This window comes from Scyliorhinus canicula, chromosome 9 (genome assembly GCF_902713615.1).
Source record: "Scyliorhinus canicula chromosome 9, sScyCan1.1, whole genome shotgun sequence".
Taxonomy (NCBI): domain Eukaryota; kingdom Metazoa; phylum Chordata; class Chondrichthyes; order Carcharhiniformes; family Scyliorhinidae; genus Scyliorhinus; species Scyliorhinus canicula.
In genome coordinates this window covers 131,213,699-131,228,939 of record NC_052154.1, presented here as the reverse complement: position 1 = coordinate 131,228,939, position 15,241 = coordinate 131,213,699, and the positions used below count along the sequence as shown (strand labels likewise).

The 15,241-nt window shown below is 52.3% G+C and overlaps 1 protein-coding gene across 1 annotated transcript in view; it reads right to left on the bottom strand.

Annotated features, from left to right (window-relative positions):
* The window catches only part of LOC119971692 (cytochrome c oxidase subunit 6A, mitochondrial-like), a 72,496-nt gene that overhangs the window by 301 nt on the left and 56,954 nt on the right, over positions 1-15,241 (bottom strand). The window lies entirely within an intron of this gene.

Sequence of the window (15,241 nt, the reverse complement as noted above, 5' to 3'; positions counted from 1 at the left end):
GCAAGCTGCGTGCATACTGTGTGAAACCGGTTTGGGATAGTCCCTTATGAGCATAAGACCAGCAATAAAATTTCCCTTAATCTCCTCTCATGGTTCTAAATGCATCACATCTTTACTCATTAGAACTAGGTTAGTTGTTTCAGTTAGAGGTGTAGGAAATGAAGAAATGTCACATTAATTTAAGAGAGACTTTCAGTTGTGCTGGTCTTAGCACAATCGCTTCACAGCTCCAGGGTCCCAGGTTCGATTCCGGCTTGGGTCACTGTCTGTGCGGAGTCTGCACATCCTCCCCGTGTGTGCGTGGGTTTCCTCCGGGTGCTCCGGTTTCCTCCCACAGTCCAAAGATGTGCAGGTTAGGTGGATTGGCCATGATAAATTGCCCTTAGTGTCCAAAATTACCCTTAGTGTTGGGTGGGGTTACTGGGTTATGGGGATAGGGTGGAGGTGTTAACCTTGGGTAGGGTGCTCTTTCCAGGAGCCGGTGCAGACTCGATAGGCCGAATGGCCTCCTTCTGCACTGTAAATTCTATATGTGTGTAAAAACTGTTCACAGAATTCTATATATGTATGTAACTCAAAATGTTTCATTTGTCATCAATTCTGACTGATTGTTATATAGACAAACAGCAGCTGATACAACAAACAAAATTGCATGAATAACCATGAAATAGCCGGTTCACCTCTTCACTGAATGGTGCCCTTTAATGGTGCCCTTTGACATAAACAATCTTAGCACATAAGGACAAGAGTTTTAACATCTCATCCAAAGGATTGCTCCTCCAATCTCTCAGTATTGCACTGAAGTGAGAGTTGCGGCAAATGATGTAAAGTGTAGTGTGTTAGTTTGAATTTGTTTTACTTTAAGTTTAGTTTCTGTTGAGAATAGAATCCGCATTCCTTGGGAATATCTGAAAACTGCAACTCTGAAGAACAGTTTACATATAGATAACATTTTTGATATGTCAGCATATTTTGATTGTAAAGCAAGTGTAACCACTTGATTTATTTGTCTTGAAAACAATTAATTTACGGTAAAGGGATTTTGGAACGTGCAATTGGATGCGCATCTTGCATTCAATAGGCACTATTTATTAAAACAGATGCCATTTCATCTGTAGGATGTAGATTAATAATTGCGATACCTGTTTAAAATAACATGGAGTAGCAGATGGTACAGATTAAAACAGCTCTTGGCGTGGGTTTGACCCCCACAACCCAAAGATACAAAGGGGCAGCACGGTAGCATTGTGGATAGCACAATCGCTTCACAGCTACAGGGTCCCAGGTTCGATTCCGGCTTGGGTCACTGTCTGTGCGGAGTCTGCACATCCTCCCCGTGTGTGCGTGGGTTTCCTCCGGGTGCTCCGGTTTCCTCCCACAGTCCAAAGATGTGCAGGTTAGGTGGATTGGCCATGATAAATTGCCCTTAGTGTCCAAAATTGCCCTTAGTGTTGGGTGGGGTTACTGGGTTATGGGGATAGGGTGGAGTTGTTGACCTTGGGTAGGGTGCTCTTTCCAAGAGCCGGTGCAGACTCGATGGGCTAAATGGCCTCCTTCTGCACTGTAAATTCTATGATTCTATGTGCAAGGTAGGTAAATTGGCCATGTTAAATTGCCCCTTAATTGAAGAATTGGTACTCTAAACTCTTGGCACAGGCATAGGGATACATTTCAACAACTAGCTTTTGGATATTCTGATCCCAATTGAAAGGAGTTTAGTGATTTCCCATTAGTAAGTAAAAACCACATTTATAGGTCACGCAGATGTGATTCCCTCTCTGTCACAGGGCCAAGGATATCACTGGGTGGTTATAAAACACTGAGAGGAGAGACCAAAGTCATGGTTTTTATCATCATCAATGACATAAGTAGCAAGGGTGACGAGGTTCTACAGGCAAATTTTAGGGAGCTTAAATATGGAATTGAATAAACACTTAAAGAATTTCCAACACTGAGGAAAAAGCAGAGGAGTGGCACTAGTTGAGCTGCTCTTATACAGAACTGGCACAGACACAACAACCAAATGTCCACCTCCTATGCTGTAACCATGATTTTATTAATAATGTTGATACAGATTTATTATTCTTCAGGGAATTAGTGAAGTTGCACATTTAATTATTTTTACATATCCTTAGACTTTTTATGTACCCTAGGAAGCTAATAGAATAATTGAATGTTATGCCATCCAGTCCATTCTACTGGCGCTGTGCCCATTTTCCTTTGAAGTACTTATCCAATTCCACTTTGAAAGTTATTATTGAATCTTCTTTCACCAAATTTTCAGGCAGAACACTTCACATCATAACGCATTGCATAAAAAATATTTTCCTCACGTCACCTGCAGGTGTTTTGCCAACTACCTTCAATCTATGTCCTCTGGTTACTGACCTTTCAGCCATTGGGATGTTTCTCCTTTTTTACTCTGTTAAAGCTCTTTATGATGGGACTTCCGGTGATGCCATGTAAACGGAGATCGTGCATGGGGAAGCTCCTACCCAAAGTTTTAGTTTTTCGATTTTTGTAGTCCGTTCCGAGGGGCAATTTTTGTACTAATCGGTTTTGGAAGACTTTACATAGGGATGCAATGTCAAACGCCCAAAAGTAGAATGGCGAAAGAAGGAGGTGACCAACAGTCTGTCGTCAATTGAGTCAATGTTTCAGGTGGAAAAAAAAGATGGCGGGGAAGGAGCACATTGTGACTCCGCTCTCCTTATGGCGGATTCTTTGATCAAAGTGATGTCTGGTGAATTTGAAAGGTTGTTCACAAGACATCGAGGTTAGGCGAAGAGAAATGATGGCTGTGATGAAAACGTGGGTGGAGGAGGCGATGGCTCTGGTAAATGCAGCTGTATTGAAAAATGTGGCCGAGGTAAGAGCAAAGAGTTAAGTTGTAAGGAATGAAGGAGGCTATGTCACAGCACAGCGACCAGATTACTGCGATGGGCGAGGAGTTGCGCAGTGGCGGAGGTGAATAAAGGACTCAAAGCTAGGGTGGAGGACCTGAAGAACGGGTCAAGGTGGTAAAATCTTCCAATCATGGGTCTGCTTTGGGGGGGGGGGGGGGGGGGGGGGGGGGTGGAAGGCCCGAGGCAGACCAATTACTTCACAAAAATGCTGGCGGAGTTGATGGGGGGAGGGAGAAGAACCTTCCCCACACGAGCTGGACAGGCACATCGGTCGCTAAGACCGAAGCAAAAAGTGAATCAGCCGCCAAGAGCAGTCATACTTTGATTCCACAAGTATCATGCCAAGGAAAAGGTCCTAAACTGGGCCAAGCAAAAGCGAGAGGTGAAATGGGAGGGTGCTGGTATCTGAATTTACCAAGATTTGACAATGGATTTGGCGAAAAGGCAGGCGGCTTTCGGAGGGGTGAAGACGGCACTCTCCAACAAAACGTGCAGTTTGGAGTGGTCTATCCCGCAAAGTTGAGGGTGATGTACAAATCAAAGGATCTCTTTTTCGGAACGGCAGAGGCGTTCATGAAGACCAAAGGATTGAGACGGAAATGAGAGATGGGACTGGAAATGTGATCTGGACTGGGGGAAGGGGACTGGGCTTAGTCTTTGTTTTTTGTTTATGGTGTTTTACATTTTTGTACTGGGTAGCGCGGATGTAGGGGTCTTGGGGTTGGGTGTATCTAGGAGGGTTGTTTAGCTGTGTTTAGAGTTTGTTATAAGTACTTTGGGCTTGGAAGATATGTGCACCGACTTTGGTGGGGGTACGGTTTCTTTTTAAAAATATTTTCCTGGGATTGGGCTGTGGAAGAGGGGATTGGGAGGAAGGGGGTTTGGGTAGAGGCCCCCGTACTAGCAAGCAGAGTCTGGCTAGTGAACAGGAGTGTGGTATGGGGAGGGGCCGCGGCTGTCGCAGTCTCGTTGACCAGGTTTTGATGGGCCTGGGAGGCATGAAAGGGGGATGGAGGGAAGTGATAATGGGTGAGGGGTTATATTGGGGAGTAGTTGGGGGTTTTTGGGGGGTGGGGGGGGGGGGTTGTTTGACGGTAACAAAAAGGTGAGTTGGGTTAGGCCTGAGAGGCAGGACCCGGGGATATGATGATGGTGGATAGGAGGGTGGTGGGGACGAGACCCCCAGTTAGAATAGTAACGTGGAACTTGAGAGGGTTCAGGGGACCAGTGAAAAAATCAAAGGTTTTCACTCATTTGAAGAGCTTAAAGGCTGATGCAGTGATGCTGCATCTGAGGGTGAAACAACAGGTGAGGCATAGGAAGGGTTGTGTGAGTCAGGTATTTCACTCGAGGTTTGATAGTGTGCTTGGGGTGTAGCGGTACTGGTAGGAAGAGGGTATAGTTTTGAAGAACAATACAGCACAGGAACAGGCCCTTCGGCCCTCCAAGCCTGTACTGGTCACGATACCAACCTTGGCCAAAACCCTCAGCACTTCCTTGTGCCATATCCCTCTATAGTCATCCTATCCATGTATTTGTCAAGATGTCTTTTGAATGACGTTAATGTACCTCACCTAGCAACGCCAGGGGACGGAGAAGGTGGTGGCGGACCAGGGCGGCAGGTACTTTGTAGTGATGGGTGCACAAGAGGGTTGGTTGTTGGTATTAGTGTGCGCATATGATCCCAACTGGGATGATGCAGTGTTTGCAAAGAAGGTGTTGGGTGCTATCCCGAATCTGGACATCCATGAGCTGATAGCAGGGGGAGTTTGAAATATGGTATTGGGTCCGAAGGTGGACAAGTTCCAGCCACTCTCGCTGATAGAGGAGATTTTGGAAGTAATGGGAAACTCTCTGAGGGCACAGACCTCGGTCTTCTGGTTAAAAGGAAGGAGCTACACTGGGCAGGTTGCATAAGCTCAACCTGTCCCGACTGGTGGAACGATTAAGGGAGGAGGTCCGGAGGTGGGATGCGCACCCACTGTCATTGGCGGGGAGGGTGCAGACTGTTAAGATGACGATTCTCCCGCGGTTCTTGTTTATTTTTCAGTGTCTCCCCATCTTTATCCCGTGGTCCTTCTATAAGAGGCTGAATAAAATTATTCCGGGATTTGTATGAGCAGGGAAGTCTCCGCGGGTGAAGATGCTTGAAAGGAGCAGAGGGGAAGGGGGGCTGGCGTTACCGAACTTGAGCAACTATTACTGGGCAGCCAACATAGCGATGATAAGGAAATGGATGGTGGGTGCGGGGTCGGTTTGGAACGGATGGAGGCTGCTTCGTGCAGGGGCACTAGCTTAGCAGCCCTGGTCACGGTGCCTCTGCCGCTTCTGCCGGCACGGTACTCCGCCAGCCCGATAGTGGTGGCGGCTCTTCGGATCTGGGGCCAGTGGAGGAGGCATGTAGGGGAGGTAAGAGCATCGCTGTGGACCCCAATCTGCGGCAACCACCGATTTGCCCCGGGGAACATAGAAGGGGGCTATCGACTGTGGAGGAGGGCGGGCATTGTGAGGATGGGGGATCTGTTCCTGGAAGGGAGCTTTACGAGCATGAGGCCGCTGGAGGAGAAGTTTGGGCTAGCGAGAGGGAACGACTTTAGACACTTGCAGGTGAGGGATTTTGTATGCACACTGATGCCGTCCTTCCCACGTCTCCCGCCAATGGGGAGGCAGACCGAGGACTTGAAGCTTAAGTGGGAGGAGGAGCTCGGGGGGGGGGGCGGGGAGCTGGAGGACGGTATTTGGGCAGAAGCCCTGAGCAGAGTAAACACGACCGCAAATTGCGCCAGGCTCAACCTGATCCAGTTTAAGGTCGTGCACCGGGCCCACATGACGGTGGCCCGGATGAGCAGATTCTTCGGGCTGGAGGATAAGTGTGCTAGATGCGCCGGAGGGCCGGCTAACCATGTACATATATTCTGGTCATGCCCTGAACTCAGGGGGTATTGGCAGGGATTCGCAGATGTCATGTCCCGGGTATTGAAAAGTGGGGTGGTAATGAGCCCAGGGGTGGCAATCTTTGGGGTTTCGGAGGACCCGGGAGTTCAGGAAGAGAGAGAGGCCGACGTTCTGGCCTTTGCTTCCCTGGTAGCCCGGCGACGAATACTGTTAGCATGGAGGGACTCAAAGGCCCCGAGGGCTGAGGTATGGCTATCGGACATGGCGACCTTTCTTGGCCTAGAGAAAGTCAAGTTCGCCTTGAGAGGTTCGCTACTAGGGTTCGCCCGAAGGTGGCAGCCATTTATTGACTTCTTCGCAGAGGAGTAAGCATCAGTGGGGGGGGGGGGGGGGGGGGGAACGGACGACGACAAGGGTAGGGGGGGGGGGGGGAGAGACGACGACAAGGGTAGAATAGGGTCAATGCAGGTTATTTTAGACTATACCATGGGACAGACAAAGGGACACGCCGCCGGCTTCAGCGGCCCCAAGTCCCTCCACTCTAATAAAATTCATCTCTGGGCTACCGGGGAGCTAATTGGTTTCTCTCACCCCCTGAACTCTCAGGTCTTCAGACATTCTTAATATCATCACTTCCAGCCTCGGGGCCACCTTCACCTTCAGCTCCTCTATATCAGGGAGACCAAACGCAGACTGGGTGATCGCTTTGCTGAGCACCTTTGGTTTTTGCGCAATCACGACCCTGACTTCTTGTTGCTTGCCATTTTAACATAAGACCCTGCTCCCATGCCCACATGTCTGTCCTTGGCCTGCTACAATGTTCCAAAGAAGCTCAATACGACCTGGAGGAACAACATCTTATCTTCCGGTTAGGCATGCTACAGCCTTCCGGTCTCAACATCGAATTCAACAACTTCAGATGATTAGCTCTACCCCACCTCAACCCATTTGTTTTCATCCTATTTTAACTGTTTGTTACCATTTCTTTCTCCCCCTTGCTTCCCCCTTCCATAAGACCATAAGACATAGGAGCAGAATTAGGCCACTCGGCCCATTGGGTCTGCTCTGCCATTCAATCATGGCTGATATTTTTCTCATCCCCATTCTGCTGCCTTCTCCCCATAACCCCTGATCCCCTTATTGATCAAAACGCTAGCTATCTCTGTTTTATAGCCACTCAGTGATTTGGCCTCCATAGCCTTCTGCGGCAAAGAGTTCCACAGATTCACCACCCTCTGGCTGAAGAAATTCCTCCTCATCTCTGTTTTAAAGGATCGTCCCTTTAGTCTGAGATTGTGTCCACTTCTTCTAGTTTTTCCTACAAGTGGAAACATTCTCTCCACGTCCACTCTATCCAGGCCACGCACATCTACATCTGTCACAGTTTATCCTCTGATGTTAGTTTCTCTGCAGTTTGGCCTTTCACACCAGTCTTTCTGGGGGCTGCCATTAGCACTCTTTCCCCTTGCTTTCTGTGGCCATTAGCACCCCATTTCCCTAGGTTTCTTTTTTAAAAAAATAATTTTTCTTGAAATTTTTAGAAAATATAAACATCTCAACTCTATTAACAAAACAACCGCGGTAGCACCCCAAGAACAATACCCACCCAACTTCAAAAGCAACTACAAACAAAAGAAAAAAAACAAAAGAGCACCCAAACAAAAGGGAAAGAGATAACACCCGCCACCTCCCACAAACCCATGTACACAGTTCTCCCTGCCACCGATCAAAACCCCCCCCCCCCAAGTTGCTGCTGCAGGCGGCCTATTTCCCTACCATTCCGACAGGAAGTCATGGAAAGGCTGCCACCGCCTAATGAACCCTTGTACTGATCCCCTCAGGGCAAATTTCACCTTCTCCAATTTAATGAACCCCGCCATATCATTGATCCAGGCCTCCACGCTTGGGGGCCTCGCATCCTTTCATTGCAGCAAGATCCTCCGCCGGGCTACTAGGGACGCAAAGGCCAGGACACCGGCCTCTTTCACCTCCTGCACTCCCGGCTCCACTGCTACCCCAAAAATTGCGAGTCCCCAGCCTCTCTTGACCCTGGATCCCACCACCCTCGACACCGTCCTTGCTACCCCCTTCCAAAACTACCCCAGCGCTGGGCATGCCCAAAACATATGGGCGTGGTTCGCTGGGCTCCCCGAGCACCTAGCCCACCTGTCCTCGCCCCCGAAAAACCTACTCATCCTCGTCCCAGTCATGTGGGCCCGATGCAGCACCTTGAACTGTATGAGGCTAAGCCTCGCACAGGAAGAGGAGGAATTCACTCTCTCCAGGGCATCCGCCCACGTCCCCTCCTTAATCTCCTCACCCAGCTCCTCTTCCCATTTACCCTTCAGTTCCTCCACTGAGGCCTCGTCTACCTCCTGCATCACCTGGTATATGTCCAAAATCCTCCCTCCTCCAACCCACACCCCCGAGAGCACCCTATCCCGCACCTCTCATGGGGCCAGCAAGGGGAACCCCTCCACCTGCTGGCTGGCAAACGCCCTCACCTGCATGTACCTAAACATGTTCCCCGGGGCGAGCCCAAACTTCCCCTCTAACTCCCCCAAGCTCGTGAACCTCCCCTCCACAAACAGATCCCTCAACCTCCTAACCCCTGCCCTGTGCCAGCCCAGAAATCCGCCATCAATGCTCCCTGGGACAAACCAATGGTTCCCCCGTATCGGGGCCTCCATCGAGCCCCCCTCTTCTCCCCTATGCCGTCTCCATTGCCCCCATATTTTGAGGGTAGCCGCCACCACCGGGCTCGTGGTATATCTCGTTGGAGGGAGCGGCAACGGCGCCGTTACCAGCGCCTCCAGGCTCGTGCCCACACATGACGCTGCCTCCATCCTCTTCCATGCTGCCCCTTCCTCGTCCATTACCCACTTACGCACCATCGCTGCATTGGCAGCCCAATAGTACCCACAGAGGTTGGGCAACGCCAGCCCCCCCTATCCCTGCCCCGTTCCAGGAACACTCTTCTCACCCTCGGAGTCCCATGCGCCCACACAAATCCCGTGATACTCCTGTTGACCCTCCTAAAAAAGGCCTTCGGGATAAGGATGGGGAGGCACTGGAACATGAACAAAAACCTCGGGAGCACCGTCATCTTAACGGACTGCACCCTCCCCGCCAGTGACAGCGGTAATATATCCCACCTCTTAAACTCCTCCTCCATCTGCTCCACCAACCTTGTGAGGTTGAGCTTGTGCAGGGCCCCCCAACTCCCAGCCACCTGGACCCCTAGGTACCTGAAGCTCTTCCCTGCCTTTTTCAGTGGGAGCCTACCAATCCCCTCCCCTTGATCCCCCGGATGCACCACAAACAACTCACTCTTGCCCAGGTTCAACTTATCCCCAGAGAAACCCCCGAATTCACTAAGAATCCTCATCACCTCCGGCATCCCCCCCACCGGGTCTGCCACATACAGCAACAGGTCGTCCGCATAAAGCGACACTCGATGCTCCTCCCCACCCCGCACCAGGCCCCTCCAGTTCCCTGACTCCCTCAACGCCATGGCCAGGGGCTCAATCGCCAATACGAAGAGCAAGGGGGAGAGGGGGCACCCCTGTCTCGTCCCCCTGTACAGCCAAAAGTACTCTGACCTCCTCCTATTTGTGGCTACACTCGCTATCGGGGCCTCGTAGAGCAGCCTTACCCACCGGATAAACCCCTCCCCAAACCCAAACCTCTCCAACACCTCCCACAGATACTCCCACTCAACCCTATCAAAGGCCTTCTCCGCATCCAATGCCACCACTATCTCCGCCTCCCCTTCCACGGCCGGCATCATAATGACATTGAGGAGCCTTCGCACGTTCGTATTCAACTGCCTTCCCTTCACAAACCCCGTCTGGTCCTCATGAATGACCCCGGGCACGCAATCCTCTATTCTAGTGGCCAGGGTCTTTGCCAGCAGCTTAGCGTCAGCGTTTAGCAGCAAAATCGGCCTATATGACCCGCACTGCAGAGGGTCCTTGTCCCGCTTCAGGATCAAGGAAATCAGCGCCCGTGACATAGTTGCCTCGTTAAAGGTCCGGACCAACAGGGGGCCCAACAGGTCCACATACATTTTATAAAATTCCGCCGGAAACCCGTCCAGCCTTCCCCGACTGCATGCTCCCTATCCCTTTGACCACCTCCTCCAGCTCGATCGCCGCCCCCAGTCCCTCCACGTGCTCCTCCTCCACCCTCGGGAATCGCAGCTTGTCCAAGAAGCGCCCCATTCCACCCCCCTCCATCGGGGGTTCCGACCGGTACAGTTCCCCATAGAAGTCCCTGAAGACCCCATTAACATCAACCCCACTCCACACCACCTTCCCAGCCTTATCTGTCACTCCCCCAATCTCCCTGGCCACGTCCCGCTTTCGGAGCTGGTGTGCCAGCATCCTGCTTGCCTTCTCCCCATACTCATACACCGCCCCCTGTGCTTTCCTCCACTGAGCTTCTGCCTTTCTGGTAGTCAATACGTCGAATCTGGCCTGAAGGCTACGCCTCTCCCCCAGCAATCTCTCCTCTGGAGCCTCCGCATATCTCCTATCCCCCCTCACCATCTCCCCTATCAGTCTCTCCCTCTGCTCCCCCCTCTCCCTATGGGTTCGGATGGAGATCAATTCCCCCCTCGTCACCGCCTTCAATGCCTCCCAGACCGTCCCCACTCAGACCTCCCCATTGTCATTGGCCTCAAGGTACCTCTCGATACACCCCCGAACCCTCTCGGCCACCTCCTCGTCTGCCAGCAGCCTCACCTCCAAGCGCCAGAGCGGACGTTGGTCCCTCTCTTCCCCCAGCCCGAGGTCCACCCAGTGCAGGGCATGATCTGAAATGGCAATGGCGGAGTATTCCACATCCTCCACCCTCGAAACCAACCGCCTTCTCAGGACAAAAAAATCAATCCTCGAGTAGGCCTTATGTACGTGGGAGAAAAACGAGTACTCCCTGGCCCTTGGCCTCGCAAACCTCCAGGGATCCAACCCCTCAACATCCATAAATCCCCTCAACATCTTAGCCGCCGCCGGCCTCCTACCCGTCCGGGACTTGGATCGATCCAATGGGGGATCCAGTACCGTGTTGAAGTCCCCCCCCATGATCAGGCCCCCCACCTCCAGGTCCGGAATACGGCCCAACATACGCCGCATAAACCCCGCGTCGTCCCAATTTGGGGCGTAAACACTCACCAACACCACCCGCTCCCCCTGCAGCTTACCGCTCACCATCACATATCTCCCTCCACTGTCAGCCACCACATTTAACGCCTCAAACGACACCTTCTTCCCCACCAGGATCGCCACCCCACTATTCTTCTCATCCAGCCCTGAGTGAAATACTTGGCCCACCCATCCCTTCCTCAGCCGAACCTGGTCCACCACTCTCAGGTGTGTCTCCTGGAGCATGGCCACATCCGCCTTCAGCCCCTTCGGGTGCGCAAACACCCAGGCCCGTTTGACCGGCCCATTCAGCCCCCTCACATTCCAGGTTATCAGCCGGATCAGAGGGCTCCCTGCCCCCCTTCCCTGCCGATTAGCCATACCACATCCCTTGCCCACCACCGGCCAGCGTCCCCCGCTCTGCCAGTTTCCCACGGCGGCAACTCCCCCCCTCCAGCAACCCCTGCGTCCTCCAGCTCCTTCCTGACCGTTTCAGCGGCAACCCCCCCCCCCCCCCCCCCCCGCTCTTGCGCGGGAAAAGAAAACAACCAGCAACGACCTGCGCTTCTCAGCCCCGACCCCGCCATCTCCCAGCGCAGGAAACCCGCAGAAAGCCCGCGCTTTCGCCCTGCCCGGCCCCGCCTCCTCTAGGGCAACTCCCATTGTCAGTCCCCCCCACCAGCTCCCCGAATTCCCCGTTTACCCCCCTGCCCGAACCCGTCCACCAGATCCCTACAGAAAAAACCATACAGAAAAGACAAATCAACATCACCCCACCCACCCTAAGGCCAACCCACATCTTACATTAAACCAAGCAAATACAAATACAGTATTATACAGCATCCCCCATCTTAAACCCTCAGTTTGAGTCCAATTTCTCGGCCTGCACAAAGGCCCACGCCTCCTCCGGGGACTCAAAATAATGGTGCCGATCCTTATAGGTGACCCACAGACGCGCCGGCTGCAACATGCCGAACTTCACACTCCGTCTGTGGAGCACCGCCTTCGTCCGGTTAAACCCGGCCCTCCGCCTCGCCACCTCCGTACTACAGTCCTGGAAGATCCGCACCTCCGTGTTCTCCCACTTGCTGCTCCGCTCCTTCTTGGCCCACCGGAGCACACACTCACGATCCACGAACCGATGAAACCGCACCAACACTGCCCGCGGCGGCTCGTTCGGCTTGGGCTTCCTAGCCAGAACTCTGTGGGCCCCCTCTAACTCCAGGGGCCCCTGGAAGGACCTAGCCCCCATCAGCGAGTTTAACATAACCACCACATAGGCCGCCAGGTCCGACCCCTCCGTGAGGCCCAGGATCCGCAAATTCTTCCTCCTCGACCGGTTGTCCAGCTCCTCGAACCGCTCCTGCCATCTTTTATGGAGCGCCGCGTGCATATTCACCTTCCCCGCGACGGCCACGGCCCCATCCTCCCTTTCGGAGGCCTGCTTCTGCAGCTCCCGGATCGCAGCCCCCTGGACTGTCTGGGTCTCCATCAGTTCCCTGGTGGTTACCTTCAACGACTCCAGCAGCTCCAACTTCAGCTCCTGGAAGCAGCGCAGCAGAGTCGCCTGCTGCTCCTGAGCCCACTGCCTCCAGTCCTCTGAGGTCTCCGCCGGCCGCCATTTTGTCTTCCCCCGCTTTTTCAGGGGTGCTTTCTCCGTTTTTCTCCTTACCCCAATCCTGGTCCGGACCATAGGGGTCGACTCCTGTCCTCTTCCCACGTCGGGATTTGCCGACACAGCTCCGTTGGGGGCCCTGAAAAGAGCCCCAAAGTCCGTTTTCAGCGGGAGCTGCCGAATGTGCGGCTTAGCTCCGCATTGCCGCCACCGCAAGTCCTTTTCCCTGGGTTTCTAAGGCTATGACTCATCTTTCAATCTCACTCCACAGTATAAATATTTCCCACTTTCTCTATCTTTAGCTTTGACAAAGGGTCATCTGGACTCGATACGTTAGCTCTTTTCTCACCCTACTGATGCTGCCACACCAGCTGGAAGTTAAACAGAAGTTGGGAGGAGGATTTTTTTTGGGTGGGGGGTGGGGGGGGGGGGGGGGGGGGGGGCGGAATGGAGACTGGGTTATGGGAGGAGGCTTTGTGGAGGGTGAAGGCTTAGCCTTATTCAATTCAAAGTAGTCCATAGGGCGCATATGATGGTAGCCAGGATGAGCAGGTTCTTTGAGGGGGTGGAGGGCAGGTGTGGACGGTGCGTGGGGAGGCCCATATGTTTTGGGCATGCCCGGAGCTGAAGGGGTTCTGGCAGGGGTTCGCGGACATTATGTCGGAGGTGCTGAAGGTGAAGGTGGCCCCAAGTCCAGAAGCGACGATATTCGGAGTGTTGGAAGACCTGGGAGTCTAGGGGGCGAGAGAGGCCAATGTCTTGGCCTTAGCTCCCTTGTAGCCCGGAGATTAATTTCATTAGAGTGGAGGGACTTGGGGCCGCTGAAGCTGGCAGTGTGGGTGAGAAACCTGGCAGAGTTCCTTCGGCTGGAAAAAGTTAAGTTCGCCTTGAGAGGGTCAATGGATGGGTTTGCCCTGGAGATGCAAGCTGTTTATTGACTTCTTCAAGGACAGTTAAGATCTCAACAGAAGGAGGTAGGAAGGGAGGGATAAAGGGGCTAAAAATGGGGAAGGCAGGGTGGGTGAAGGGGAACATCAGGAAGGGTGGGGCGTTATTTATTTGTTATGAGACTTCCTGTTTGGTCCTTTTCTGGTTTTGGTTGTATTTAATGTATATACAAATGCCTTAATAAAAATATTTTTAAAAACCAATTCTGCTGCTGATGATGGCCATAGTGCCTGATGGATGCCGTCCTGAGTTGCTATTTGAAGTCTATCCCATTTAGGACGGTGGTAGTGCCACACAACATGATGCAGTGTATCCTCAATTTGAACACGGGACTGCGTCTCCACAAAGACTGGGCAGCGGTTACTTCTACCGATACTGTCATCAAAAAAAGCAATTGCAAGAGGCAGCTCAGTGACGTTGAAGTCAAGTATGGTTTTGCTTCTTGGACACACCCATACCCACTATTGCGGCCTTGGAGGTACGAGCTGCCTTCTTGAAAATAAACCCGCGGAAAGCGACAGGCCCCGACCGAGTCCCTGGGCGAGCACTCGGCCTGCGCTAACCAGCTGGCGAGTGTATTCGCAGATATCTTCAATACCTTCTTCAAGAAGACCACCATAAGACCAGTACCAAAGAAGAACAAGGTAGCGTGCCTCAATGACTACCGACCGGTGGCCCTGACGTCTGTTATCATGAAATGCTTTAAGCAACTAGTCATGAGACAGATCAACGCCAGCCTCCCAAATGGTCACGATCGATTGCAGTTCGCCTACCGCGGCAACCGATCCACAGCAGATGCTATTTCTCTGGCCCTACAATCAACTCTCGAACATCTCAACAACAAGGACACCTATGTCAGACTGCTGTTCATAGACTATAGCTTCACCTTCAACACCATTATCCCAACAAGACTAATAACCAAACTCTGCAACCTTGGACTTCATTCCTCCCTGTGCAGCTGGATCCTTGACCTCCTCACCAACAGACCACAACCTGTCAGATTAGGTAACAACATCTCCTCCACAACAGCCTCAGCACCGGGGCCCCGCCAGGACGTGTGCTCAGTCCTCTACTGTACTCCCTATACACACACGGCTGTGTGGCAAGATTCAACTCCAATTCAATCTATAAGTTTGCAGATCATATGACTGTGGTGGGTCGTATTTCAAACAACGATGAATCAGACTACAGAAGGAAGATAGATTACTTGGTTGCATGTCTACATCAATGGCTCCGAAGTAGAAATGGTCGATAGCTTTAAGTTCCTGGGGGTCACCATCACCAACAGTCTGTCTTGGTCCACTCACGTTGATGCAACAGTTAAGAAAACCCAACAACGTCTCTACTTCCGACGGAACCTAAAGAAATTTGGCATGTCTGCGTCGACACTCACAAACCTCTACAGATGTGCCATAGAGAGCATCCTATCTGGCTGCATTACAGCTTGGTATGGCAACTACTCGGTCCAAGATCGCAAGAAACTGCAGTGTGGTGAACTCAGACCAACGCATCACACAAGCTTGCCATTCTCCCATTGATTCTGTATACACCTCCCACTGCCTCAGAAAGGCAGACAGCATTGTCAGAGACCCCTCGCACCCAAACCCTCCAAACCCTTCCATCAGGCACAAGATACAGAAGTCTGAAGACCCGCACTCCAGACATAGGAACGGCTTCTTCCCCACAGCTACTAGACTCCTCAACGACTCTCCTTTGGACTGATCTGTTCCCTG